This window comes from Bombyx mandarina, chromosome 09 (genome assembly GCF_030267445.1).
Source record: "Bombyx mandarina strain Sakado chromosome 09, ASM3026744v2".
Lineage (NCBI taxonomy): Eukaryota > Metazoa > Arthropoda > Insecta > Lepidoptera > Bombycidae > Bombyx > Bombyx mandarina.
This window is the reverse complement of record NC_143216.1, coordinates 9098096-9115350: the sequence shown is the minus strand read 5'-3', so window position 1 is coordinate 9115350 and position 17255 is coordinate 9098096. Positions and strand designations below refer to the sequence as shown.

Here is a 17255-nt window from a genome sequence, read left to right as displayed (position 1 = left end):
TCCTTCAAAGAATACGGTTCAAAACCTGCATTAAATAAAGGTTAATAGTTAACCTGTTATTTATCTAAGATGTCGTTCCGAAGAGTTTTGTGACTGCCAATGGAATATAAAGTCAATAATTCGTTTTTCTGATTTACCAATCATTGTCCAAAAGTCAGATTGCCGGCTTTGATAATAGTCGACTCATATAAAGGATTTATGAAAGTTGTCTAGGAAATTTTAGGGTAAATTCAAAAGAAACTAGGGTAAAATGTGTTAAAAAAAACGTAAGTGGAAACACTGCTTTGAAGTTTTCAAAATTCCAGGGCCGTAAAACAATCTCAAAAAAAAAAAAAAGTTTTCAAAATGTCGTAACGATTTAATTTTTTAAATCGTTTTTTTTTGGTCTTGGTGTGAGTTATTTTACGTTGTAGTATTAATTTAGAGCAACTTTTAGCTTTATGAGAATATTAGACGATTAGACATTGAGAAATTCTGTTTTGAATTCTCTTTAGACATAACTTGGCTCCAATACTTTTTTCTTCGTTAGCGTTTCGTAAGCCTGTGTAACTATTTTCATTTCTTACAGAATGTTTATTATTAAAAATCAGCATGCCTCGAAGATCGAAAATGAAATGCTATTTCGGATGCCTTGATAACGGTGAGTTTACACTATTTTCCCGGTATATTATTTGCTAACATAATTATTATTCATAATATAATTAAATGAATTAGCACCAACTAATGGTCCTTCCTATTTCTGCTGCCTAGCTATCATATATGTTAAGTTTTGATCAAAACAGTCGGTATTAAGTCTCGTACTATCACACACACACCTCAGATAATAAAATTGTCTCGAGTGGGTGGAAGTATTTATGTTTTGCAACTCAGCGTATTATATGCTTATTGTCAAGTGGGCCCGAACTAGTTTTTTGGAATGATCAATCAGTCATGCTTTCCTGTTTAAATAAAATACAGCACAATTGATCTCACATCCAAAGTTAGATGATGGCATTCACGTTTTGTTTCCTGGTGTTTGATAACTAAGTTACACCAAGTGGCCTGTGACCACGTTCATCCTTCTACCCAATATAAAATAATGTTTTTATTTTTGTAGACAAAGGTTTGATAATGACAAAATTTTATGGAAAAATTATAAGGAGCACTAAAATGTCTGAAACATGAAAATATTGATGCACTATATTTGAACCAGAACGTGTTATGTAATATATTAATTTGTAAGTAAGATTACATTAACACTAAATTTTTCATGGTCGTATTTTTTCAATATTTGTTACATACTTAAGATACTTTGTTTCTCCGTTTCAGAAGAGAAACTGATTCAGCAAGGAACGTGAACTCTCAAGGGATCTTAATTTTTTTTAAATATGTTTATAATTGATAAATTAATAATTGAAATAGTTCATAAGAACTAAATTGATGCCAATTTTGTTTTAAAATAGGTTGTTTAGTTCTTATAGTTATAGTATTACGTTTGAATAGTTGTAATTAGTAAGTTAGTAATATATGAAAATACTGATATAAATTTTTGTAAATAACCTTTTGTAAATTCTACGAGAAGATGATTTTAATTAATGATCAAAAGTCAACGGTCTTTAAAAGCATTATTTGCAATTATTTAGATTTACTGTGGAATATATTTGCTAAGTTGTGTTTTCTGTATGAGCAGATATAAATGAAAATGCCCAAACATGATTATGTTTCTTACATTTTCATTATGTGAAATCAATATGCTTGTGACTGAGTATATTAATAATTTATTAAAACTTAAGTGATAGACAGCAACCCCTATGGCACTGCTGAAGTTTATAAGCACTGGTGACCACTTATCACAGGCCGGGTTGCGTGCTCGTCTGCTGTTGAGTGCAATAAAAATTTTCGAAACCCTTTCTATTATTTAGATGTAATATTAGTGTACATTTAATTTGGATTAAAAGATAAATTTACGTTTTATGTTTGCATGTGTATGTTTATAATTCATTTGCATGTAACGAACACCAGTTTCTTTTTTAACAAAATGTAAACTATTGGTTTGTAATGAATGTAATTAACTTTAAGATGATTTTCTTTCAATCTGCTGTTTGTTTCATCTAGTATTACCAAAGCTAAAGCATCAGAAACGTCAGAATAGAAATAATTTAGATAGGGAATAAAAGTATAACTAATGTAATCATGTCTAAGATTACTATAAGCGTCATTAAGTACAAACTATCAATATTTAAGAGTACTTTAAATCATCATTACATTTTTTAAACATTTTTTGTTTTTCAAATCATGTAATAAAACGTTTGTGCAGAACAAAATGTCACATGTTATGAACATGATTGTGGGTTAATCGTTTCTTAAATTTCTAAATGTTTATAAGAATGCTAAGAATAATTTAGTATTCACTTTAGTGTGTGTATTATCTCTACAATGCTAGTATAAATGACAATTATTGTATGACGAAGCATAGGTAGTGTTTATAGATGTAATATTTTCATACAAGGTCATGATCTGTCACGATCAACTTTAAGCAAGAACTGCTATAGTTAAGAAACAAATTTATTAAATTTAATTCAAATTGTCTACTATGTTTGTAATGGAAAGCTGACATGTTTATATTTCGCACAAATGACTTAAGTGACATTGAATGATTTGATTATCTAGACTTAATTAACTTTTAGATAACTTTCGATTTAATGTTATTAAGTACTCTAGTAGGATTAATCTAGAGGAGTTATTGTTATTCGAAATTTTATACAATTGTACGTTCATACTATCTTTTAACAGTAAATTGTTTGTAATATAGGGAAATTAAATAGCTTACAGAGAATTACAGCTTTTTATTTAAAAAAACTGTTTTCTCTCTGTATGAAAAGGTCTTATCGATTAGAATGCTGAACACAATCAAACGTTCTTTAATATTTCATAAGTACTACCGGGAATTTCAGCGATTCTAAACGATAAGATTTTTTCATAAAGAGAGTTAATTATAAAAAATATTAAAATTACTAAAAAAGCCACCTGGTGGGGGGTAGGGAGATTAATAATCGACAGCAGCGACGCCTGCTGTCCTGGGCTCTAACTAAAGCAAAAATAAAAATGAGAGTTGCGCATCTATCTCAAATATATTAAGTGTATAATCTATGGACTACACTATAAAAAATATTAACAAAGGCAAACAATATTTAATCTATTCTCAATTTGACAACAGACGTCAAGAACAAAAGTTTGACAATAAATAGTATGCATACGTGTGTGCGTCAAATACATGGTATGTAGTGTGTGTAATGTTTTCTTTATTGATTTAATGTATCTTTTATGCATTATTTAAAAAAAATATTAGCATTGTGCACTTCTTCTCTATATTCTCTATAAGTGTGAAAAATTTCATACTCCTCCGTCCGCGCAATTTTCGTAAAAAGGGATACAAAGTTTTTGCTTCACGTATTAATTATTGTTATATCTCATAATAACCAAATTATCTAAAGTAAAATTCGGTATCTGGATTTTACGAGTGTGTGTGTGTGTGGGTGTAAATTTGTTATCTCGTTCAATATTCGTGAGATTACTGAAAAGCCATTATACGAGCTGATAAAATACGAATATAACGATATTAAAGCAAACGTATATCTAGAATTGGATGAAATCAGAATGAAATCTTAATCAAACATATTGATGTGATACTCAATAATTGTAATAATGTTACACTGGTACGTCAAATTACCAATACTATGCCATCACTCATTCATAGTGGTGTATCTTAGTGCTATTTACCTATTGTTTTTATTTGAAAAACGAACCACCATTTAACCCGGTTTATGCTTATTGATCTTCAAAAGAATTCGAAGAAATTGCCCAACTAATGGTGAGTGATCGCCGTCTTTAATGGATATCAGTTGAACTCTGCAGAAAAGCAAATTATTCTTTCAAAATGCCAGTCCCCTTTTTTAATTCCTATACTGAATAACTTTGGTACTAGGTAAGCCCATCGAGGGGGTCGGTTGTGACTCCAAGGACTGCTGGTCCCCCGATTTGGGCGACAGAAAGTTTTAGTCAATTCAATTCCATCTGTTATACGATTTTTGGTGAGCTCAACACCCATATACCTTAATTTAGAGCGGAAACTTTAAATTACACCAACAAATATATGTTTTTTGGAACGAAATTCCATAAGGGACGATGCAGAGGGGTACCCTAACCGGGAAAAAACGTCCGTAACGTAAGATTTTTTCTATTTAGTTTGTTATCAACAGATGTCGCTGCACGTAAATTCAACAATTCCTGAATCGCGGTGACGAGATGTTACACAGTTGATAGACGTTCTCGTATTTCTCTTGCTAAATCATACTTATCTGGCGTAGGGGATACCGTGATCATGCAGGCGGTTCCCCCAGGGCGAGACTGCTCCATTGTACTGCAGTAAGCTGCTGTAAGTTGAGCCTTGCGATTTATTTTATTTTATCAATAAAAATCATAATAAAAATGTGTACCCGAATAATTATTTTCTTTATACCTCGAATAGAACTTAAAATTAATATTTTTTTTATTATAAGGAACTTCGTTGCTATCCGGTGTCCCACGACACCACACAACTTTTTTTTTGTTTATTTATTAGCGCCTTGGCTTCTCCCCTATCATTTCCGATGTTCTTGAGTGACGTTGACCAAATAATAATAATAATAACATATTTAAAATACAATACAATTATTCAAGACAATGAAATGAATACAAAATATTTTGCTTAATATTATTTTTATTGATAATTCAAGGCTTTTTTAATTAATTACTTGGGTGTTTGTATTACAAAAAAATATATATTATATATACATCGTAATTATTATAGTCCAACTATTTATTTCTGAATACAGTTTTCGTGCACATAGCAACACGCGCTGATACGCGTCGAGAGATATGCGCCAGGAAGTCACGCTACATTTGTAAGCTAATAATAATGACCGGTCACAGGTCACTGTTTACCAGACGACCGATCGCAGTGCCCAATTATGCTATGTCCCACATTCGAATAAGGATGTGTTAAGTGTGTTGCAACGTTTCGTTAGCCGAAGAAAAATACGAAGGCGACAATTTAAACGATAATTATTTATAGTTTTTAACAGACTACACCAGCCTTTCTCAAAGTGGGCGATAATGCCCCCTTGTGGGCACTGCAGGCCTAAAGGGGGGGCGGTAAGAGACACAGAAAAAAATGAGGGCGTTGTGAGGCTTGGGAGGCGATTTATAATTTCATCTTGAACGACTCTTAGACGCCGACTGAGCTCTTGCTATAGTGGATGGAATAGTAGGTGAAAAAATGGTGGCGGTAAAAAAGAATTTATTCTCGAAGTGGGCAGTAGACAAAATAAGTTTGGGAGCCCCTGGACTACACGAATTAAGCATCGAAAATCGATCGCTTTACGTGCAGACTCCGTGAAGTAGATTAAATGTTAATTCGAAGCTTTCGCCATTATCTCCAATGAATAATTTGTACTTTGTTTCGTTTATGTTTTGTTTTACGGCGAGTATCCGTCTCGAATAAGTAAATTCAGTCTTTGTTGGGTATACTTTTCAATTTAGAGGTACATGTTTCTGTTCATTACCAATTGAAAACTTTAATATATTCAGATTCTTTGCTACAGACTGTGATTGCAGTATTAAAATTACATTCGGCGTTATTGTTAATTCTTATCAGTTTTTTTTTTATTCCTTAGATGGGTGGACGAGCTCACAGCCCACCTGGTGTTAAGTGGTTACTGGAGCCCATAGACATCTACAACGTAAATGTGCCACCCACCTTGAGATATAAGTTCTGAGGTCTCAAGTATAGTTACAACGGCTGTCCCACCCTACAAACCGAAACGCATTACTGCTTTACGGCAGAAGTAGGCAGGGCTGTGGTACCTACCCGTACGGACTAACAAGAAGTCCTACCACCAGTAAGTACGCAGATTATAATTTTGCGGGTTTGATTTTTATTACACTATTTCTGAGAAAGTACTATGTGCGCTTAAGACAGCCACCAAACGTCATTCATTCACTTCACGTGAGAGAACAAAAAAAATCCTGAATGTGCATAATTGCATTCAAGTCTTTTTGAGTGATGAAGGGTGGAACTCCAATTTATTGCCTTATCGGTGCAGCAGCTCAAAAGCAGATTTCAACATCTGTGATCTGATGTAATGACGATAGTTTTTCAAGCACAAATAATTTTTTTAAACTATACAGAGGAACTACATAAAGGAATAGCTGCACACGTCTGGTCAAAGACTCGATCTTAAGTTCGGTTTCGCGCGATTTATTAACATCACTTGGATCTATAAAAAAAAGGGTCCGTTTACCATAGATTGTCCACAATCCTAGTTTCGTGAACCGCTTGGAACTTCTTTGGGTCTATGGAGCTCTGGGTCTATGGAAAGACTTCTGTCCTTTGTATTCGATGGTCTCTAAACGAAGTAGACGGCTGGATGATTATTCTACAACTGGCCAAAGCAATTACCAAGTATCTGGAACCAGAGTGTTCAACCATGGTTCCTTTGCAAAGACCATTTGTAATACGTACAATTGAGCTTTAGAATATACTCCTGTTTCTCAAAGTCTTACGTCAATTTTCAGTATAGGTTTTTAAAAGAAAACTGGGATAAGCCAATGGTTGACTGCATCTATGGCATTTACAAACCTTAAGAGTTATAATAACAACTTATGATCGATTTGGCCATAGGCTTATGCATTTTATGGCAATAAAAATTTCCATTATTTTTCCTTGGTAACATTTATTCATACATATATAATAAAAACATCACAAACACAATATTTCACTAGAAATTAAAAGATTTATCGATAATTGAACAGTAAGCATTTCTTTAAACATGAAATTATGATTATTATTGATTTATAATGATTATTAAATAATTATGTTTAGACAATTAATAATGGTCTCATCCCTAATGTGTTGTTGTTGTTGTTATTCGGTCGTTTATGTTTGAACTGATAACGTACGAGATATTTCTAAAATAGCTGCCACAAGTGGCGCCCGATAAATTAGACGCTTATTTTATTCTCATACACTCTGCATTTATTCGTTTGTCATATTCCGCCTCTTTCTTTTAAATAATGAACGGGTAACTGAAAAAAAAACCTTAAAAATGTTGCGATAACACATAACACGAACCCGATACGGCGCGCGCGTGTGTGAATTAGGTGACAAAAACAAGTCGATAGGTACGCGTGTGCCGTTTCTCTGATAATATGATAGTAATAAATTAAGGAACGATTGACACACTTGTTCAATTAAATTATTATTCGGTTCTGTCCGTCCACCGTGACCCCAATAACTTGACACCGCTGACTTTGATAACGCTTCGGTTAACTCATTTGCGAAATATTGTTGCTTTTCATCTTGTTGCAACAGCGCTGTTTTGCTTTCTCTATCCCGCTGTTGCTATGCGACCCTTTTTATTCTGTAAACGAGTTTCTCAAAACAACCCAAAGACACAGCCCACTGAGGTTCTCCCCGGATCTTCTCAGTGGGTCGCGTTTCCGATCCGGTGGTAGATTCTACAAAGCACTACTCTTGCTAGGGCCAGTGTTAGCAACACTCCGGTTTGAGTCCCGTGAACTCACCTACACGTTAGGGCGAAGCTGAAATAGCATCTCAAGGCTATCAGCATAGGTAGGAAAAAAATTCAAACAAATCAAAATTATGGGATATCTCATTGTTCCTTAATTATTATTAACTAACGACCCGCCCTCGCTTCGCTTCGGAAACTGTAATTTATTATTGAATTCTCCACTATTTAATGGATGTTATTATACATATAAACCTTCCTCTTCAATCACTCTATCTATTAAAAAATACTGCATCAAAATCCGTTGCGTAGTTTTAAAGATTTAAGCATACATAGGGACAGACAGATATAAGCACAGAGAAAGCGACTTTGTTTTATACTATGTAGTGATTATTAATAATTATTCACTTACTTTCTTCTCACTTTTAGTTTCAAAAGAAACGATTTTCCTTAATAAAATCGACAATAAATCGAGTGTGATTAATTATTTATGTCTGTAAAGCCTTTGTTAGTGATGGCGTAGTTTATTAAGACAAACATTTTCAGATACTCTCGGCGTACCAATGACTAAGGACGTAATCGGTTTTCGATGAAAAATAATCGTATTTTTTGTACGGAGAATCTTGAGAAATTTAACTATAACAGCTTAATGTATTTTTCCAAGAATTTGTACAGAGTTCACTGCCACCATTACTCATATCAAACACAGTTGAAGACAAACTCAGAATATTAGCCTTAACCAATACAAATGTGTACGATTATCTTCACAAAGCTAGACATCTAAAGCGCCGCGTTTTCCTTCCATCAAATTAGTAACAAGGGGTTGATTGATGTGCCGCTTCAAAGCACGTACAAATTCCGTCTTAGACGATTTACTTGAGTGACATTCATGTACATGTTAGCAATATGTTATAAAGAATTTTTCTGTACGAATTAGAATATTATCCATAGATTATTAAATAAAAAAATAAACTTTTCAAGGCAGATAGCGGCAATCCCGTTGAAATGTTTATAGGTTCGCGTACCAACTTAAAATCTTGCGGTAAAGTTCATGAACTTTTAAAGTAGTCGTAAAGAATACTAACAAACGATCTCACGGCTCTTCTCTTGTCTGACTACTGGGTCTACGGATACCGGTACCAATAGTAACAACATGGCAGTCCGCCCAATTTTTTTTTGTTGTCCTTGTTATAAGATGAGCATACCTGGTGCAGAGCACCTAGTGATTGGGTAGTTACCGTTGCTTAAAAAAGTAGGTAATACCAGGGGCCGAGCCAAGCCGCTGACTATTGCTTGATTTATTCCTGTCGAAGTTGCATTGGAATAACATCTAATCTACCTTTCATACCGCAGACGTTACTCTTTCGTTGAAAAAAACAGCCAGGCCGGTGATTTACGCTAGCTAGGTAGAGCTGTTTTATTGTTAACTAGCGACCCGCCCTCGCTTCGCTTCGGAAACATTAAAACACACATGAAACCAAAAAAAAAAAATAAAAAAAAATATTAGAAAAAGTAGCCTATGTTCATCAGGGACAATGTCGGCTTCTAATGGAAAAAGAATTTTTCAAATCGGTCCAGTAGTTTCGGAGCCTATTCGAAACAAACAAACAAACAAATCTTTCCTCTTTATAATACAATTAGTATAGATAGGCAGTTTTGCTGACTATCCAATCAATTATGGACACGCCTCTTGTTAGCGGGTATGTGTTCTCAAGGATAATGAGTTGTCGAAAGGGCTAGCAGACTGGATTGATGAGGCATTCCTTAGCGATTGAACGATGGAATAGTGAATTTATTGGAATAGTGAAGTTTGTGATATAATAATCAACATTCTTGTAGTCTACTCGTACTACTACTACTGCGGCTCCTACTGAATCATTTGGTGCTTTTCATTTTATGCTATAAATAAATAATAAAAACGACGACCTACCAAATATTATTAATATAAATTAAAATCTCTACACATTACATTTAATGTGCATTTGATGAAATGTGAAATGTGTCGAGGAGAGCCAATTATACGTCCTCACGGCTACAAGACTTATCCAGAATAATCTTTTTTCATTTCGAAGGTTTTTTTCAATTATGTAAAGTTGTGTCCGAACTCATAAATTCTTATTTAACGGAAAGGTTTATTTATAGCGTTCATTGGGCAGCGGGTATTGAAATCGTTTCCGTGAATAGCTCCGTTTTTCGGAACCAAATTAGGAACATTTTTTACAAAACTATGTTAATTACTGTAACGCCCAGTCACCGTTCTCGTTGAACCCGTCGCTTGCGACGAAGGGCTCGACGAGCGAATTAACCCACTGAGTTTCTCGTCGAATCTTCTCAGTGGGTCACGTTTCCGATCCAATGATAATTCTGCGAAGCACTGCTCTTGCTAGGGTCAGTGTTAGCATCACTCCGATTTGAGCCCCGTCAGCTCTCCTACTAGGTAAGGTTACGCTGAAATAGGTTCCCAAGGCTATCAGCTTACCCACTCTAACCGGCGCCATCTAGGCGGGCTTCGGACAGTCTGCCGACCGAGAGGGCTGGTGGTCATGGCGCCGACGACCGCCAGTCCGGCGTCCCGAGGGGGAGGGTGATGGGAGAGATGTGCTCCGCACTAAACGCTTCACTTTCCCCCCTTTGCCTTGTCATGAGTTCTGTCTCATGCGAGGTTTGGACGTTGGTTGTTGAGTGACAGGAGGTTTTAGTCAGTTCGACTCTGACATACCCCGCCCAGTATCCCCAGAAAAGGGCGGAAGTCCGGCGATTTCCTCCTGACCAAAAAAAAAAAAAGGCTATCAGCTTAGGTAGGAAAAAAAAAACTAACGTCAGTATGGGTTTTTTTTTTTTTTATTGGTTAGATGTGTGGATGAGCTCACAGCCCACCTGGTGTTAAGTGGTTACTGGAGCCCATAGACATCTACAACGTAAATGCGCCACACACCTTGAGATATAGTTCTATGGTCTCAGTATAGTCACAACGGCTGCCCCACCCTTCGAACCGAAACGCATTACTGCTTCACGGCAGAAATAGGCGGGGCGGTGGTACCTACCCGTGCGGACTCACAAGAGGTCCTACCACCAGTAAATAATAACTGTATTGTATGTATTTTATAACAACCAAAAAAAGTAGCTGTCGCTAAATATGTATGTATTCATTTTGTCAACTCTTATAGATAACTATTCTATGGTTTTTTTTATTATTAATAAACATAGTCTGATCTCATTACCCATACACGACTTTACTAACCGCACTACAGTTCCATCTCCTGTGGACCACCACTGACTCCTTTAGAATGCAAATATTAACAAACCCACAAATATAGAACATTAAAATCTTCTTGTTCTTGTCTTTTTCATACATTTTGTGGGATCGGTCGGTCGCAGCATGTCCTATTATCATGCTACATAGGCAATCTCCATATATCCATTGCAATGGCATATTATGATCAAATATTTTATTTATTATATACACCAAAATAAATAACATAACTAGCATTAACATTAATCAAAATACATAACTAAACCACAAACACCATTTTTTCAGTGATATATTTTTTAAATAACAATATGCAGAGTTGTGCTCATATTTCTTTTAGCTAAGCACAAAAGGAGTAAGAAAACAACATCATTAAAAAAAGTATGTATTTTTTAATTAAAACTTATCTATCATATATTTCATATCTATTTTTCTGTAATACATAATCTATTAAATCTCTAAGAATCGATATTTTAAACCCACACCGAATCACATGCTTTCCTTATTAATTACCTTTGGTTCTGAAGACACGCTTTTTTTGATTATAATGAAAGAAAGCAGCGAGAAATTCCTTTTTTGTTATTGGGCAATAACAGTTCAATTTACGAATGCGAAACGTAATTTTCAGCCGAGAAGCCACGTATTTGTTTCGCTTTAACGACTTCTGGAGGCTTGTTTGTTTTGTAAAGTGCTTTTACTTAGTAGATAATAGGTATTTCAAGAGCCTGAGGCTTATAAAGGAAAATGTATTAGATTAAAATAAAACTCGTTACTACAATTTAATTATGTGCTCATCTATAACATTTTTTGAGATCATTGAATTAAAACACAGCATAAACACAAATTATCTTGTACAGGGATTTTAAGACCCCCTTTTGTTCCTTATTCGGTCGCTGGTAACTGAAAGAGCTATTCCAACAACGCACTGGCTGTTAGGTGAGCTCACGGGGCGCAAGCTAAGAGGATTTGCTAACACTAGCCCTAGCAAGAGCAGTGCTTCGCAAAATGTACCGTCGGATCGAAATCGCGACTCACTGAGATAATCTATAAGAAGCTCAGTGGGTTGTGTCTATGGGATCTTTAAGAACCCTTCCCTTCCCTATATAATTATGTTATGGTCAATAGGTGGCGTCCACAGATAAACACGCCAAAATTGAATCGCGGTGACGAGATAAGTATAGTTTCAATCAGGTCCACGCGTGATTATAATTGAATCATACTTACCTGCCATAGGGGACACCGTAATCAATTAAGCAGTTCCCCCAGGGCGAGATGTTTCCATTGCACTACGGATTCGTTAACCCCTGCGATTATCCCTAATGTGGATAAATCGGACGCGCAATTTTTGGCAGTGGAGACTGCGTACGCGCTGTCCCCTCCTCACTAAATATTATCTCTTTATATACATATTATTGCTATGGTATGGTTGGCACAACGGCCGATTAAATATTACACCTAAATTCTAATATATAATAAAGAAATCGAATATCCAAAACAAGTTTAAAAAATATAATTCATCATCTGTATTAGTGCATACACTACAAGCAATAAACGTAAGAAAATAAAGAAGTATTTTTAAACAAAAGTAACCAACCAACGCAATCTGAAAATTTTAGGAAAAATATTCATGCTTAGATTACCCTCGCCTCTAGTGAATATAAGTGAATACACCTAATATATGGGGTTCGTGTCTCAATTATGTTTTTTAATGGCTGTCCCACACTTAAAACTGAAACATATTAGTATTTCGCGGCAAGTCCTGGTGGAATATTGCTTCCTACCCGTACGATGAAGAACGTATCAGCCCACTGAATTTCTCGCCGGCTCTTCTCAATAGGTCGCGATTCCGATCCGGTGGTAGATTCTCTGTTTTTTTATTATTTTTTTATTGCTTAGTTGGGTGGACTAAGCTAAGCCACTCCTTATATCATCAGCTACCTATCAGTGAAAGTCTCTTCAAAATCGGTCCAGCCGTTCCAGAGATTAGCCGGAACAAACAGACAAACAAAAATTGTAAAAAATGTATTTTGGTGTATGTACCGTATTACATATTCATATTGTTATGCATGTAGTAAAAAGCGATTATTTCAATATTACAAACAGACACTCCAATTTTATTTATATGTATTGATGTGTATTTTCTTAGATAAAGTAATAACCGCCTACAGGGTTGTTGTATCTCTCAATTATTCTTATCCTTTACGCGACAAAGGCTTCAGAATGTACAATTCTATATAATAATATATAATTGACGGTTTAAGAAGGCATTTTTATGTGTAGATTATTCTAAAAGGTATTTATTATAAGGTATGATAATAAAGAAAAGAAGAAACGTTGAACTGAAATACCTAACTATGGCCTAGAATCTATGTACCTATATAGTGAAATACTCACACACGCCTCTTTGTACGCATCAACGGTTCCATTTTATTTCAATGGAAGCGTGCGGGATTTAGCTGGCAAGACTTATTAATGATTTAACTAATTTACCATTTTAATTAGTTTACCACAGCCACAGCGCAAATAATGAACCTCCATATTATTTTACACTTTTATGTGTATCAAAGTTATCAGCTATGAAATTAGTTTTACACCTCGATCAGAAAAACGGATAATTTATTTGTACGCCCACTATTATATAATGATTGATGTTGTACTCATTTTAACCTTTAAATCTATTTAGGTTATATGTAGAAATAAAATTATTAATAAATAAATATGAAACACAAAACAACTACTAAAGATATGTTCTACTAACGATAGGTATGAACTATAGGTATGTTCCAAATTTATGTCGATGTTATCGGATCCAATCTTGACAAATTACTTACTCAAACCCTATTTTCGGGACGACTTCATCAACTTTGATGCCTAGGTATTTGGTACTAAAGCGTGACGTAAAAGTTCAGGGTCAAAATTTCTTACAAAGCTTTTTCTTGATTAAAAGTAAGCAACATTTGTAAATGGAATGGAAATACTAAAAACATTTAATGAAAACTGTTACTTTATAATCAAATTTAGATTAATCAATTAAATTTTGTTATCTGGTTATGTAGTTCTTTTTCACGTTTCACTGACTCCATTTTAAACGCCGCTGTGATGAACTGCATTTTTCTTGCCGTGTAAAAAGAAGCGAAAGTTATCGGCAAATACAAACCTGGAAAATTTAAAGCGAACCCGCGAGCTACTGCCCGATCAGTCGCCTCCCAGCTTCAGGCAAATTATACGAAAGGCTAAATTATACAAATTTCACAAACGACTCTTGGACTTCATCAACTCAAAAGGCATAATGATCAACGAACAGTTTCGATTCCACGGGAAACACTCATGTATCCAACAAGTACACTGCCTCACGGAGCACATCTTAATAGGGTTAAACAGATGCAGACCCGTTCCCGCGGGAGCCCTCGATTTCGCGAAGGAGATCGACAAAGTCTGGCATAACGGCGCATTCCGGCGTGTGGGTTGGAGAGCCAGTTTTATTCCTTCCCTTTTCTCTTCCTTGTTCGGGGTGAATCTTGATGATGCCTGGAACATGCGGAGCAGACGTGCGTGCGAGCTCGCGGGACGTGATTGTTTGACGGGGGTATAGGGAGACCCAGTGAAACGGTGTTCGCCGCCGCCCGCCGGTCAGTTGGGGACCTGAACCCGGGTGTCTCTACTAAACTCCGCCCCGGGAAGCTGTCCCGCCAACCGGTGTAAAATCCTGCCGTGCGGTCGTCGTGCCGGAGTCGGAGACCAGAGTGGATCCCGGCGATCGCACGCAGGGTGGACTGGGGGCCCTTCCATACCCTGCGTCAGTCTCTCACGCAACCCGTGGTCGAGCACGTACTGTATTCCGCGCTTTATTCAGGTATTGTCATGATTTCGCTTCGAACTTCCTACGCCACCCATTCCCACTCTCCAAACAAAAAAAAAAAATCAAACATGACAGTACAAAAAAGGAAAAGGGTTTTGTCGGCGATGCCCCATTCCACATTTAATGTGGATTTCAGCAATGTAAGGGGCCTACACAGCAACCTCGACGCCGTACACCACCATCTTGAGACTCCTCCTTTTTCTGACGGAGACGCAGATATCTGCTCCGGATGATACTTCGTACCTTGAATACCCCGGCTACGTATTGGAGCACAACTTCCTGCGTAAAGCCGGGGTGTGTGTATTCATCCGGGCTGATGTCTGTTGTCGCCGTCTACGAAGCCTTGAACAACGGGACCTGTCCCTCTTGTGGCTGCGCGTTGACCATGGGGGTTGTACCCGAGTCTACGCGTGCCTGTACAGGTCCCAGAGCAGTGATGCAGGTTCAGCTCTGATAGAGCATGTGCAAGAGGGGACTAACCGCGTGCTTGAGCAGTACCCATCTGCGGAGGTGGTGGTTCTTGGAGACTTTAACGCTCACCACCAAGAGTGGTTGGGGTCCAGAACCACTGACCTCCCGGTTCGGGCTGCCAACGATTTCGCCCTGGCCTACGGCCTCTCCCAGCTGGTGACACAGCCCACCCGTGTCCCAGATATTGAGGGGCACGAGCCTTCTCTGTTGGATCTTCTGCTGACCACCGATCCAGCCGGATACAGTGTGGTGGTCGACGCTCCGCTTGGATCGTCTGATCATTGCCTTATCCGTGCTGCCACTCTCTCGTCCTAGTCGTCGAACGACGACCAGGTATCGAAGAGTTTGGCAGTATTTTTCAGCTGATTGGGATGGATTACGTGAATTTTACGCATCCTACCCATGGGAGCGGTTCTGCTTTTCCTCTGCTGATCCTGACGTCTGTGCGGACCGTCTTAAAGACGTGGTGCTCCAGGGGATGGAATTGTTTATTCCCTCCTCTGAAGTGCCCGTTGGGGGTCGCAGCAGACCCTGGTATAACAATGCCAGCAGGGATGCTGCACACCTCAAGCGGTCCGCATACGTGGCATGGGATAATGCCAGGAGACGTCAGGACCCTAACATCTCAGAGGAAAGGCGGAAATATAACGCCGCTTCCAGGTCCTACAAGAAGATTATTGCCAGGGCGAAGTCGGAGCACGTTGCTAGAGTTGGCGAGCGACTAAAGAGCTATCCCTCTGGAAGCCGTGCTTTTTGGTCGCTCGCCAAAGCCGCAAAAGGAAACTTTTGTAGGTCTAGTCTCCCACCACTGCGCAAGTCCGATGACAGTCTGGCCCATAGTGCGAAAGAGAAGGCTGACCTTCTGGTCAAACTCTTCGCCTCGAACTCGACCGTGGACGACGGGGTGTGATAGTTCCCTGCCGGAGATCTGCTTTACACAATGTGCAGTCAGGCGGAAACTCCGACTCCTGGACGTCCATAAGTCGAGTGGGCCAGACGGCATCCCTACAGTGGTTCTGAAAACGTGCGCCCCTGAGCTGACGCCTGCGCTAACGCGCCTGTATCGCCTCTCTTATTGCGCTAACAGGGTTCCGTCTTCATGGAAGACCGCCCACGTCCACCCTATCCCCAAGAAGGGTGACCGGTCGGACCCATCGAGCTATAGGCCTATCGCGATAACTTCCTTGCTTTCCAAGGTGATGGAGCGAATAATAAATATACAACTCCTGAACTATCTTGAAGATCGCCAGCTGATCAGTGACCGACAGTACGGTTTCCGTCACGGTCGCTCAGCTGGCGATCTTCTTGTATACCTTACTCACAGGTGGGCTGAAGCCTTGGAGAGCAAGGGCGAGGCTCTTGCTGTGAGTTCCAGTTAAACTAAAATTAAACTTGCTGTGAGTGCCAGTTTAATTTAGTATTAACTGTATCACATTGCAGTCTCGTACTCATCATACGAGACTTCTTGAGGAATCATTCATTTCTAGTGGAAGGGGAAACTAGCTTTTTCCTGCATGAAATCTCGGCCTGAGTCCCGCAAGGTTTCTCTCTATGCCGACTATTTTTTAGCTTATATATAAACGACAAACGCGCTAGTTATACGACTATCCACTACTCGAGTAGGAAGATGTTGTTCGTGCATAGTAAACTACAGATCTAGGCCACCAACTTAGATCATTGGTTCCGGGAGTGGCACCTAGACCACGACCCCACGAAAAGCAGAGCCATGCTCTTCAAAAGGGGTCGCCCTCTTGACACCACTGCTAGTACCTCGCCCAGAATCAGGCTCAATAATACCATGCCCGCTATTGAATTCTTTGGCCAGCCCATACCGTGGGCCTTGAAGGTCAAATACCTAAGCGTCAAATACCCTCAACAGGGATAATATTCGGTCGAATCTACACGATGATTTGCAAGCGAAGTAAATTGTCCCTTCATAAAAGGGTGATATACACGGTGATGCTCCGCTTTAGATGTGTTTTGATTAAAAAACGTTTTTCTTCAACGGTTCAATGTTCGTGAAATATTACATAATATATAGGTATTATAAGGTATAAAATACTTTAATTTTAATTTTTGCATAGCTATCTGTATTATAGATACTCTTGCGATTTAGATTGAAACTGGT

The 17255-nt window shown here is 37.9% G+C and overlaps 1 long non-coding RNA gene and 1 other non-coding gene across 2 annotated transcripts; both read left to right on the top strand.

Annotated features, from left to right (window-relative positions):
* Window positions 1–276: 276 nt before the first annotated feature.
* LOC149502335 (uncharacterized) lies at window positions 277–2815 on the top strand. Its single transcript, XR_016323552.1, has 4 exons — window positions 277–392; window positions 569–640; window positions 1097–1217; window positions 1309–2815. It is a non-coding gene; the product is annotated as an uncharacterized LOC149502335 (long non-coding RNA).
* A 9198-nt stretch (window positions 2816–12013) lies between these two features.
* On the top strand, window positions 12014–12176 carry LOC114239850 (U1 spliceosomal RNA). The gene has a single exon (XR_003624471.2). It is a non-coding gene; the product is annotated as a U1 spliceosomal RNA (small nuclear RNA).
* The last annotated feature ends 5079 nt before the right edge of the window (window positions 12177–17255 follow it).